This window comes from Erythrolamprus reginae, chromosome 3 (genome assembly GCF_031021105.1).
Source record: "Erythrolamprus reginae isolate rEryReg1 chromosome 3, rEryReg1.hap1, whole genome shotgun sequence".
Lineage (NCBI taxonomy): Eukaryota > Metazoa > Chordata > Lepidosauria > Squamata > Dipsadidae > Erythrolamprus > Erythrolamprus reginae.
This window is the reverse complement of record NC_091952.1, coordinates 40435282-40448634: the sequence shown is the minus strand read 5'-3', so window position 1 is coordinate 40448634 and position 13353 is coordinate 40435282. Positions and strand designations below refer to the sequence as shown.

General features: G+C 39.2%; 1 long non-coding RNA gene across 1 annotated transcript in view; it reads right to left on the bottom strand.

Moving 5' to 3' along the window:
- Positions 1-12367, bottom strand: part of LOC139163776 (uncharacterized) — a 67132-nt gene extending 54765 nt beyond the window's left edge. The window contains exon 1 of the long non-coding RNA XR_011558523.1: positions 12123-12367. This is a non-coding gene — a long non-coding RNA (uncharacterized lncRNA). The remainder of the gene's footprint in view (positions 1-12122) is intronic.
- Positions 12368-13353: the final 986 nt, after the last annotated feature.

Genomic DNA, 13353 nt, shown 5'->3' with positions numbered 1-13353 from the left:
TACTAAACTGGTAGGAATAGCCAACACCCCAGAAGACAAGCTCAGGATCCAAAAAGACCTTGACAAACTAGAACAATGGGTCCTATCCAACAACATTAATTTTAATGTGGAGAAAAGCAAAGTTTTACATTTAGGCAGGAAAAATCAAAGGTATAAGTAAAGATTAGGTGAAAGCTGGCTTAAAAACAGTAACTGTGAGAGGGACCTTGGAGTTCTAATGGATGATCACTAGAATATGAGCCACAGGGTTCTGGTTGGGCGGGAAAAGAAAGAGGAAAGAATATTATGTATGTTTGTTGCCTTGAGTTATGTATAAAAATAATACAGCAGAATAAACATTTAATAAATACATGCATACATACAACAATGTTATTTGCATATGAATCTTTTCCATTCTCCATTGATTCAACTTACTGCCTTAATAATACAGTCAGCATGGCAGTATGGAATAAACAATATTAATTATCTTGGATCAGGATTTATAGCCAATGGAAAATTGCATAGTTCACATCGTTAGACTGGAGCTCTACAGTTGGTCACTTTGTGGATGAGAAAACTATTCCCCAACTGCATTACCACTCTCTTTTGCAAGGACAGATTTGATGAAGTTTTGTAAAATAAATAAATAAATACTTTATTGTCATTGTATGTATATACACAGTATACCCATACAACAAACTTCACATGATGCCTAAAGACCAGTCCCAATACACAATCTCAAAAAACATGCCCCATGCCCCACCCACCACAAATTCCCCACCCTGAACCACCCAAATATGTATATGTGTGTATACACATACAATGACAATATGTGTGTATACAATGACAATAAAGTATTTATTTTAATTATTTATTTAAAATAAGGCAAGTTTAGGAACATTTAGGAAAACCTATGCATTGCAATTCTGTTAGGGTTTAGTGTGGTTAAATTTTCCCCATAAGCTCTCCACACCTAGCTTCAATGGTTGTTTTTCCTTCTATAATGTATGAAAGTTCTCTTGGGTAGAATTTGTGTCTATAATCACAACTGGCTTCTAATGTAGAAATATATTTGCATGAAATCCACATCCATTGCCAAATATGTCTTTTAAGATAATGATATTTTTCCAGTTTATTTTACATTTAATTACTTAAGCTGGTAAGAGGGTAAGATCTGAGGTTTTTTTCATATCTGGGGAGCTAAATATTATGCAATGCATATAGCATTAGAGAAAAATTATTAGGTGAACTGTGTTTTTAACTTGCAATTAGATAATTAAGGATACATTTAACTACAACTACCTCAAATGGTTCACTATTTTCTTTCATTAGCATGATATCCAGTATTTTCAATTCCACTTTCTGTTCTGTCGGGCTCTCTGGTAGACTCCTCCCAAAAATTCACAGGTACAAATTTCAGACACACACATGTTTGAAAATTCAAAACAATGTTCTTTATAATTAAAATTCACTTAATCTAAGCCCTCTTTTGGTATAGGAAAGAGCAAACAAACTGGTAATTTGTACATGTCCCTTATCAGTTCTGTGATACTAAGCTTGCAGCTGTGAGGCAATTCACAGTCCTTCTTTCACAAAGTGAAACACACTTTGCTTTGGTTTAGTTTCAAAGGGGGGGGGGAAATCAGCACACAAAAGGTCAAAGTCAGTAAAGCAGTCACGAAACACAATGATCAGATAATCCTCCATAATGGCCAAACCCACAGGCTGCTCTTTATAGCAGCCTCACTAATTACCACAGCCCCACCCAACCACAGGTGGCCTCATTTTCTTTGATAATAATCTCTCAGTTGCTGTTGCCTATGCATCGCTCTCCGCATGCGTGGCTGTATCATTAACTCTTGTTCTGAATCCAAGGAGGAGCTAGATAATTGATCTCCTTCTGAGCTGTCTGCCACACTCTCCTCCTCCCTGTCACTCATGTCTTCTTGGTCAGAGGAGCCTTCATCAGCAGATTCCACCGGGGGCAAAATAGGCCTGCAGCCATAGTTCCCTCTAAGCTGAGCAGTGAGCAATCGCTCACTTAAAAATCATCATCAACTCAGAGTTTTTCAAACCTGCCCAGAAGCCGAGAAGGAAAGAGTGAGAGGGAAGGAGAGAGAGAGGAAGAGAGGAAGAGAGAGAAACAGATAGAAAAAAGAGAGGAAGGAAAACAGAAAGAAAAAGAATGGGAGTAAGGAAGAGAGAAAGAAAATCAAAATCTAGTTTGAAACTAGCTCAACTATTTAAGTGGCATTTTGATATTGATAGACTTGCCCTATTATGAGCTCACTGTTATAGACACACAGTACAGTATTTTATTTTGAAATTCTCTGAGGCAAAACAGGGTGGGTTTTTTATTTGTTTGTTTGTTTGTTTATTTATTTATTTATTTATTATTTCTGTGCCGCCCAGTCCCAAAGGGACTGCCGCTCAGACACTATACTTTTCCGCCCCCCCCAAAAAAAAAGATTAGAGGGAACACTGCCTGCAGCATGTGGATGTCTCCCCCACATCCACAATCCTTGGGGCAGGAGCTGGGCCAGAGCTAACCACAACACTTTCCAGTCCCAGGAGATGATAAGATTCCTTTGAACATTTCCACAGTTACATTTTAGTCACCTCAATCATCTTAATCTAAAGCAGGCTTGTCAAAGGAGATTCCATTGAGGTCGCATCAGGGTTGTGTTTGACTATGGAGTGCCAGATTGGGCATGGCCAGTTTTACATCACTAGGATTGGGGGCATCTGTGGTGATGCTCCTCTTCTGGCTGCAACAGCCTCCTACAACTCTCTGTCATGCGGCCCTCCTGATCTCCATTTTCACTGGCAAAGGCATCATGGGCCGGTCATTCACTGTTTTCAGGATGACTCTGTGGGCCAGATCTACGAACCCTGTGGACTGGATCCAGGCCACGGACCTTGAGTTTGACACCACGATCTAAAGCAGGAATCTCCGATATTGGCAACCTTGTGGACTTCAACTCCCAGAATTCCTCAACCACCTTCATACCAATGTCCCTGGGAAGCAAAGTAGGCTGAGCAAGAGTGGTCGATGAATCTTTATGGCTGATGACCAGGGGTCGGCTGCTGGGGGCTTGTAGGGATTCATGACAGAGGTGAGTTTCAGCAGGCTCTGACCAGTTCTGGAGAACCGGTAGCAGTAGCGGAAATTTTGAGTAGGTCAGAGAACTGGTAAATACCAACTCTGACTGGAACTACCCCTACCTCTGGTCTGCCTCCTGAGTCCCAGCTGATTGGGAAGAAATGGAGATTTTGCAGTACCCTTCCCCAGGAGTGGGGTGGGAATGGAGATTTTGCCCTTTTCCTGCCACACCCACTAAGCCATGCTCACCAAGCCACATCCACAGAACCAGTAGTAAAAAAATGAATTCCACCACTTGTTCAAGAGAAATTCTAGCTAAGATTCTGTACAGTTTGGAGAACCCCCAAATCCCACTCCTGGCTGGTTCCGCTCATCCCACCCTGCGTCTCCCAGGAGTACCCACGCAGCCCATTTTAGATGTAGCTAAGTGCAGAAGCCTCAAAAAAGCAAAAAACTTCTAGAAGATTGGGAATGCTGTAAACATTCTGGCCTTCAGTGGGCCCATTTCTGGCCTCCAGAGGGCCTCCGGAGCCTGGAGAGGCCATAGTCAGCCTCCTGGAGGCTTGAAGAAAGCCTTCAGAGCCCAAGAAGTGCAAAAAATTCTCACCTGTTAGCCAATTAAGCTATGCCCATCATGACCACACCTGCCTGCAGCAGGGCAAAGAACCCCTTGCTAAAGGTTTGGGAGGGGTGGGTGGGTATAATTTTTTTATTATTTTTCACACCCTACAGAGATTCCAATTTACATACCACAAATCAAAATACAATACAATACAATATCAAATGCCAAATTCTTAATCAAATTAATCATTTTTTCCTAATTATTTATCCAATTATTTCTGGTATATATCATTCATCCTGTGCTACCTCCTTTATTTATTATTATTTATTTATTATTTAGATTTGTATGCCGCCCCTCTCCGCAGACTCGGGGCGGCTCACAGCAAGATACAACAATTCATAACAAATCCAAATATAATTTAAAATATTTAAAAAGAACCCCATTTTACTAACAAATGCTATCATCCGGATTTTAGATAATGTTCTTTGCTTTGATTTATATTTAAAGTGCTATAGCTATCTAAATTTCTCTTGACTATTTGCTATTTTTCATAACTGTGCCATCGTACTTAGAAACATAGAAGTCTGACGGCAGAAAAAGACCTCGTGGTCCATCTAGTCTGCCGTTATACTATTTTCTCTATTTTATCTTAGGATGGATATATGTTTATCCCAGGCATGTTTAAATTCAGTTACTGTGGACTTATCTACCACGTCTGCTGGAAGTTTGTTCCAAGGATCTACTACTCTTTCAGTAAAATAATATTTTCTCATGTTGCTTTTGATCTTTCCCCCAACTAACTTCAGATTGTGTCCCCTTGTTCTTGTGTTCACTTTCCTATTAAAAACACTTCCCTCCTGGACCTTATTTAACCATTTAATATATTTAAATGTTTCGATCATGTCCCCCCTTTTCCTTCTGTCCTCCAGACTATACAGATTGAGTTCAGTCCCTTTCTAGCGTTCTTAGTAAACACATTCCTACTTTCATTTGAAAAACCCTCATTTTATCATTCACGTCTCTTTAAAAGCCCAGGAAGGAAGAAAGAAGAAAAAAGAAGAAAAGAAAGGAAAAAAAGAGCAGAAAAAAGAAAGAAAAGAAGAAACACTATTCATACTGTATCTTAATCTATACATAGGTGGAAGGGTTGTTGCTAGAAATTTTAAAATACATTTCCTACTCAATTCATTTATTTCACTTCTTTCATTATATCAGTATATCGTTTCTACTTTAACAGATCAAAATAAATATAAATCATTATTATTCCACTATTTTGTGCAAAAAGTATCTTCCATTAAAAAAGACCAAAGCATTAATATTCTCCCTAAACTAGATATTTTCCACTGCCGGATAAAATTTTTGAAGGCCACCCCTGATGAGGATGGAATTGATTCTGCTTTCCATAGTCCATAGTGTCTTCCTCACTACATCATGTATTCTCCACATTTATATAAAACATAAACATACTAATATATGATTCAAATGAAGAGAAGCCAGACCATAGTTAACTGGGGGGAAACTAGGATAAAACCTTAAGAGACAAAGAAGGAGGGAAGAGGCAGTTGTGGCTGTGCAGCCATAAAGTCTGTGCACATTTTTCCATCTCTTTCTCCAGTGCAATCTACTCTTCTTTCAGGAGATACCCCAGTGATTCTGTTTAATTACTGCTGACATTTCATCTGTCATACAACGACTTTTATGAAAGGACAGATATAAATTAGCTTGCTTCTGAAAAGAGCAAGTGTAAATTCAATAAACAAAAGCACATTATAAAAAGAATACATCACAGGCATACAAAGAGGTTCTTTCCCCCTCCCTGCTGTCACCCTTTCAAGATTCATTTATACTAACAGTATTCAGCAGTGGGCTGCTCCCGGTTCAGACTGGTTCTTAGAACCAGTAATGCCGGCAGTGGGATGTTCCACCTACCTACCCGGGACACGGATAGGTAGAGAATCCTGCCACCAGCGCTACTGGTTCTAAGAACTGATCTGAACCAGGAGCAATCCGCCACTGAATACTGGTAGTATTTGCACGTGTGTGCGAACCCCAGCAAACTGGCTGGGGAATTTTGGGAGTTTGTTTATTATTTTATTTTATTTTATTTATTTTATTTATTTTATTTATTTTATTTATTTTATTTATTTTATTTATTTTATTTATTTTATTTATTTTATTTATTTTATTTATTTTATTTATTTTATTTATTTTATTTATTTTATTTATTTATTTTATTTTATTTATTTTATTATTTATTTTATTTATTTTATTTATTTTATTTATTTTATTTATTTTATTTATTTTATTTATTTTATTTATTTTATTTATTTTATTTTTTGATTTGATTTGATTTGATTTCATTTGATTTGAATGCCGCCACTCTCCGTAGACTCGGGGCGGCTAACAACAATAATAAAACAGCATATGACAAATCTAATATTTAAAATAACTAAAAACCCTTATTAAGTTGAAATCCTCCAGGCTTAAATTTTCAAATGTTGGAGATGCCTGTCTTAGAAAACAGTTACAAAAGAAGCTGCAAATAGACTTCACTGAAATGTCAAACTATTGGGATTTTGGGATGCCATCCTCCTGATAGTAAAGGACACATCTGATGGGATTTTGGTGAGATATGTATGTACTGTATGTATGTATGTATTACATGCCATCCATTTTACCAGGAGGTGACTCTGGATATTTCACAAACAATAAAAGCAACAAGATAAAATATAAAAACAATAAATATTAATACCAAAATTGATTTAACACTGATAAAAGTGAAGACAGTTCAATTCAATTCATTTCAATTTATTAGATTTGTATGCCGCCCCTCTCCAAAGACTCTTCAGATACTGTAAAAAAAAATTAAAGCCCAAATCCAATGCTACTATCTGGCTTTGGAAGCATATGGATATCCAACTGAGTTACAAAGCATAGGCAGAATGAGCTCATATGTCTGCTTCAGGTTTGCTCTTCAGCTTCCATATTCTGAAACGAAACATAATTTCCAAGCTGCCTCCGAAGCAGCTTCAAATGCAACCCATTATTGTGTGGTATGCATGCTTTTTTAAAGCACATCAGTGCCAAGCTGCCTTTATCCAGATGTGGAAACTACCTTAAACTCATAGAAAGGATGTATAATTCTAGATCCAAGGATGGTTAAAAGAGCTTCACGTCGCTGAATTCCTTCCTACTTTAGGAAGAGACAAAAAGGGATAAGAGTATTGCTTCCATCTATTTAGATACGATCCTTCAAGGCAACATAAGAGAAGATAAGTAATGGAAGAGGGGAATTAACTTTGAATGAAATACATGGCCTTCGTATGTGGGAGACAGAGAACTATCCTGGTGACCAAACTTTACAAAGTGACCTCTTATATGTGTACCATTGAATTTGACTAGCTTTGGTACAGATCAGTGAAAGACCCCCACATGGCCTGGGTGGATTCCACTTGCCTTCACCACTGGTTTGCATTGCATGTCTTCTTGTGCAATTTCATTTCTGTGCATGTTCAGAAGGTGGATTCAGCCCAAAACACAGGAGATGTTCAGCTGTGCTTCAAGTGAAGAAATAAAGCTCAGGATTAACCTGGAGGCGGGAGGGAGGACTTCTTTTCAAGCCATCCAAACATAAGAAAATTTGACGAAAACCCAGAAAAAAAAGATGGCGCACACAGACCGGCACTGACAGAACCAGATCTGTGTCGCCAGAGTTACATCACCAGTGGGTCGCTAACAGTTTGGGCGAACTGGTCCAAAGCGGGAGGAACCCAACCCTGACATTACTTACTGTGTTTCCACTTGGTTAAAAGATCACAACCGTCCTACTGTCAGAAGAATAATTTGGGGTTCCCACTCGAGCCAAGGCTGCTCAAGAATGAATAAAAATGAGGTCCAGACAGCTGTGAGGAAATAAGAAATATTTATTCCTGAAAACAAAGCAGTTTGCCTTTATGGACAAGCCACAGAGAAATAGGGTGCAGCAATAGATTTTTATAGAGGGAGCTTGTCCAGGATGTGGAAGTGTCTAGGTGCTGATTCTAGGGTGACACTTGAGATGTGTGTGTGTGTGTATTCTTGTGAACATGCAGTTCAATGAAGGGCCGTTCTTCTTACCTTCCCTCGGAGGCCATTGTGGGTGGGTGCATGCCTATTGGTCACGCACACGGCCGTTGGCATGTGATTTGGCTTCTGCATATGCGCAGCAAGCCAAATCTCACGTTAAGACAGGCACGAGAGCAAGATTTCAGTTATTTTTGCTTCTGTACATGCGCAGAAGCGAAAAATACGCAAAAGTAGCCAAAATCCCGCTCTCGCGTACATTCTCGCACAAGATTTGCCTTGCTGCTCAAGCGCAGAAGTCAAATCTCATGCGGGGGCACATCAGGCACATCAACTATGCACGCATCCGGGATTTCCCTACCGGAGCTGCACACCAGGAAGTACCAGCTGCTGCCCGTCAGTGATGTAGTTCCTCTGAGAGACCTAATTTAATTAACTGTTTTTCTTTGCAGACCTCATCTTTTGATATGTGGATTAGGTCTGGGTAACTTATTTGGGGGGTTTGAAGAAGCTTGCTAATTTTTGTTGATTGATTTAGTTTCAGTTTCACTGTCAATTATCTAGTGGAGACACTGACTCTCAGGCCACTGTGGATTCTGTTAATATTTAAAGGGAAGATGGAAACAGTATAAAGAATAGAGTATATTTGGATATAAAATATAGAAGTTGGATATAAAATATAGAAGTTGGATATAAAATATAGAAGTCGGCCTCCTCTGGGTCCCGTCAACCAGACAATGTCATCTGGCGGGGCCTGGGGGAAGAGCCTTCTCTGTGGTGACCCCGGCCCTCTGGAATCAGCTCCCTCCAGAGATTTGCACTGCTCCCACCCTCCTTGCCTTAAGACTCATTTATGTCACCAGGCATGGGGCAATTAGTTCAACCCTCACTCCCCCTGTTTACTAAATGAGGTGTGTGATTGTGAATGAACTGGTTGACAGATTTTAATATATTGGGATTTTAGTTTGTAATTTTTTAAATGATTAGATTTGTTGTATTGTTTGTATTGTATCTTGTGACCCGCCCCGAGTCTTTAGAGAGGGGTGGCATACAAATCTAATTAATAATAATAATAATAATAATAATAATAATAATAATAATAATAACAATAACAATAATAACAACAACAGTAATAATAATAATAATAATAATAACTTCTCACACTACATTGTTGTGCATGACGTCTGAAAGAGAGAGAAAACAAGCCAATTTCAAAGAGAGACTTGGTGCTGCTCTTTCCTTAATGAATGTAAATGTTTGTTGGATGAATAATACTCTCCCAGAGGTATGTACCTAATGGATCTCAAGGAGCGCTGAGCTCTTTGCTGCTGATTTACAAAAAGCTTTGCTGTTCAACAACCAGAGGAACAAGCGCAGGAAATTAATAAAGGCATATTTCCATAAGACAACAATTAATGACTTAATATGGTATCCTGGCTACGAGGTGCATTAATTTAGATTGACAGCACTCAAGGCCATAAGAGCTGACACCGCAGTAGATGGACAGGATGGGAACAAGAGGCAGAATAAACAGAAAGATTTCTGAGTGCTGGTGACATTTGTTCAATGAGCTGAAAAGGAATAATATAAAGCTGGGGTCACTTACAACAAAGGAAGCAAAATAGAAATGTTGTGAGCACCTGAAAAGAGCTGCTTAGATCCAAGGCCAGGAAAAGATACGTGTGATGGTGGAGATGGAGATGAGGGGTGGGGGCGGGGTTTCCAGATAATAGAGGATTGTCTGCATAGGTGCTATCCCTCAGCCTTAAGAAGCGATTGACATATTCTGGAGAATATTTTTCCTTCTGCAGTTTTGCTAATTTGTTTATTTATTAAATGTAGGTGCCACTCATCACACTAGGGTGTCAAATTGGCGGCCTGTGGACGAGATGCATCATGCGCAGGCCACGCCCACCCCAGCTCTCGCAGGCCACGCCCACCCCAGCTCTGCAAAGGGAAACAACAGGGCAAAATGTCATGTGACAGCACCAGTTTGGCACCCTTGCATTACCCTTAATAGTAATAGTAATAGTAATAGTAATAGGTCCCACAGAGTGGGCCTTTTCCGGGTCCCGTCAACTAAACAATGTCGGTTGGTGGGCCCCAGGGGAAGAGCCTTCTCTGTGGCGGCCCCAACTCTCTGGAACCAGCTCTCCCCAGAGATTAGAACTGTCCCTACCCTCCTTGCCTTTCACAAACTCCTCAAAACCCACCTTTGTCGTCAGGCATGGGGGAATTGAGATATCTCCCCCGGGCCTATACAATTTATGTATGGTATGTTTGTTTGTATGCATGTCTGCTTAATAATGGGGTTTTTAAAATATTTTAAATTGTAAATTATTAGAGTTGTCATGAACTGTTTTATTGTGTTGTGAGCCGCCCCGAGTCTACGGAGAATGGCGGTATACAAATCTAATAAATAAATAGATAGATAGTAATAGTAATAGTAATAGTAATAGTATTAGTATTAGTAATAGTAATAGTAATTTAATAGACTTGTATACCGCCCCTCTCCAAAGACTCTCTAGGCAGCTTACAGCAGTGTTTTTCTACCGTGGTACCGCAACTTAATGAGAAAAAAAAACCCCGACCAGGACTGTATCATGCAGCAGCAGCAACCCTCACTGCCCTCCTCCGCCTCAGGTCTGGGCTTTCATCGCCTTACTATGCTTTTGCCTCCTCCTCCTCCCAGAATGCTTATTCGGGGACCACGTCTAAGTCACAGCCCCACCCACTCATTATGGACACCAGCAGCTGAAGGGCCCCCCCCCCTGCGTGCAGCATCCTGGGAAGTGTAGTTCTAAGGAAGCTTTCAGAAGTGCACCAAGAAGCCCTTGGTTGCCTTTTTGCCATGATTCAGCTTTGCCTTTTGGCCGCCACTGTTTTGCTGCGGTGGCAGCAGCTACGCCTTCAACAACTGTCGGCTTTACATTGCTTTTGATCTTTCCCCTGTGCCCATACTGGTATGTCTGCCCAAATCCCAATGATTCAAATGGTTCCACTTGTCCCCTTTCTTCCAATGCGACCCACATTGTTTTGGAATGCATGTTAATAATTTAAAGCCCACACTGAAATAACAAAGGTGGTTTTTTTTAGTGGGGGAGAAAACCCTCCCCAATATCAGCAGTATAAAATAGCTAAGCCAGGTTATAGAAGGCCTAAATCCACAAAGCAATTGCAATGTTCATTAATTGTTAATAAAGTCTTAATTTGGGGCAGACTGCTTCAGTTCCAGATTCAGTCAGAAGACTATTGTGATGATTCTCAGCATCTGCAGCCCATTTAATATAGAGGCAACAAGAAACTTCCAGCTACTTCCAACCCAGGCTTCCAAGCCTCTCACTGGAAGATTATAGCGGTTTTAAAGAGTTATAAAGAGTTACTGCATAATCTCAGTCACTGTTAGTCTGCAAGGCCCTTAATACATTACAGGAAGTTTCAGTAGTGTTCTGAATATATGCAGAGCTTAGTTAGACATTTTAAGAGTTTTCTGAGGAATTGTAGATCTGAAAGAAAGCACATCTGACTTTTCTGTTTTATTTTATTTAAAACAGTCCAGTCTAATGCTAAAAAAGCTAAATGCTCATTGGTTCATAGCTTGTTTAAATAAGATAAAGCTTTAGCATACAGTGCATAATTTCTTTTGACCTTGGGACACATTTGGTTTTGAGTGTGCTATTGGTAGCACTTAAAAAAAATAAGAAAATTTACATTTAATAAAAATTAATGAGATTTTTAATGGTTTAAGCAAATACGTTCCAATCACAACTCATTTACTCCTTCTTTGCCCAAACCTCTCTCAGACCATTCCCAGGGATCTGATGAAATTAGCATCAAAAATATTGTCTCAATTGTCTTCCCTCACCCAAAAAGAAATATCTCTTTAACTTGATGTTTTTCACAGTATTTTCTCCATTCAGGCATAGCCATATTTGTTCAAATCCAAACAGGGTGAAAAATCAGCTATTGGGAGAAACAAAACAGACTAAAATGAATAAAATTATACGAAGGAATGAAAACAATAGCTAACGTTCATGAAGAATTTCAAAATAGATTTATATTTATCTTTAGTATTTGGAATTGTGATTGTTCTAAGTATGTCTGGCATAGTAATTAAGGTACTGGCCTAGGAGATTGGCCTAGGAGACTGTGAATTCTAGTCTCTCTTTAGGCATGAAAACCCAGCTAAGTAACTTTGGGCCAGTCATTCTCTTTCAGCCCAACTCACCTTCTGAAGTGGTCATTATGGGGAAATTAAGAGAAAGAAACAATTAGGCATGTGCGCTTCTTTGAGTTATTTATAAAACTAGTAACTAGTTTTATAAACTAGTAAAATAAAAATATAAAAAAACAAATAAAAAACAAATATAAATGAATAATATACCGCAAATATTTTCAAAAATATTTTAAACTTACTGTATGTCGGAAGAAATATCCATCTGGTTCAGTTCCAAACCGGGAGAAAGATACTGAAAACATGGAGGCTGATTGGAAATAAGGTTTAATGATGAACAGAACCACCAAACACGTGGTTCTGGTGCAGCTGACAAAATAGAGTTGAAAGTGAGTGGCTTTTATACCTTCTCTTGGGCTTTGCACTTGAACTTCCTGCTCCTGTACAAAAACATGTGCTCCATTGACTGTTGTCAGTTTCCCATGGGGCTGACAGTAGGAGTCATAGCTGGCTGTGTAGGTTGTGTAAGCTCCCAGGTTTGGTTGAGGTTTATGAGGGTGATGCAATGTCCTTAGGAGATTGCGCAATGTAGTGAGCTCTGTGTCTTACTGAGTTAATCCTATTATATTCTGAAGGGTCATGTCTTAATCCCTTCACCCTGGAGCTGAAGGTCTTTTGTTTTGTAGATAGGCTGGTCCAGTCTTTCTTAATGGGCACAATATATCTGCTGGGGGCAGGGAGCTGTGCCTGTGAGTATCTGTCTCCTTTAAGATTTTTAAAATGTCTCTTTTAGGGGAAATTTTTAATATTTCTTAAAATGTTTCATTCTTCCAGGAGGGAGGGTGGCTTCCCACACTTAAAAGAGTGAACATGGTAAAAAACAAAATTAAAGGCAATGGGCTCTGGACTAATATTGGTTTTAATAATATAGCATCACAATTAAAAGATCACAATTGACCTGGGTCAAATTAAGAATTTGAAATAAATATTTTCCCGATTAAATGCCATTGTAAGACACACCAAAGGTTCTTGGGGGAAAGGAGAAGAAGGAAAGAGGAAGGCATTCCCACAAAATGTGGAGTTCACCTGAGCATTGCCATTAGTCAGATCATTCTTGTCCTCTTTGGTTTCTTCTAATGAAAACTTGCCTACAAAGAAATCGCAGCAAGGCTAAGATTCAATCTGCTTGTTCCAGTTTGAAGGAGTTTTACTGATGCATAATCAGGTGCAGGTGGTTCGTTATCAGCAAAAACCAGGTGGAGCTATTTGATAAGATAAGACTCTAGGCAAAATATTCAGCATAATGGGCCATTGGCCAACCCAGTATTGTAAATTGCACACTTTATTTTGGTTTGTTTGTTTGTTTGTTTGTTTATCTATTTATTTATTTAAATTTATAGGCTGCCCTTCTAGTGGACTCAGGGTGGTGTACAACAATAAAAATACAATGGTACTTTATCAAATTTAGATGGC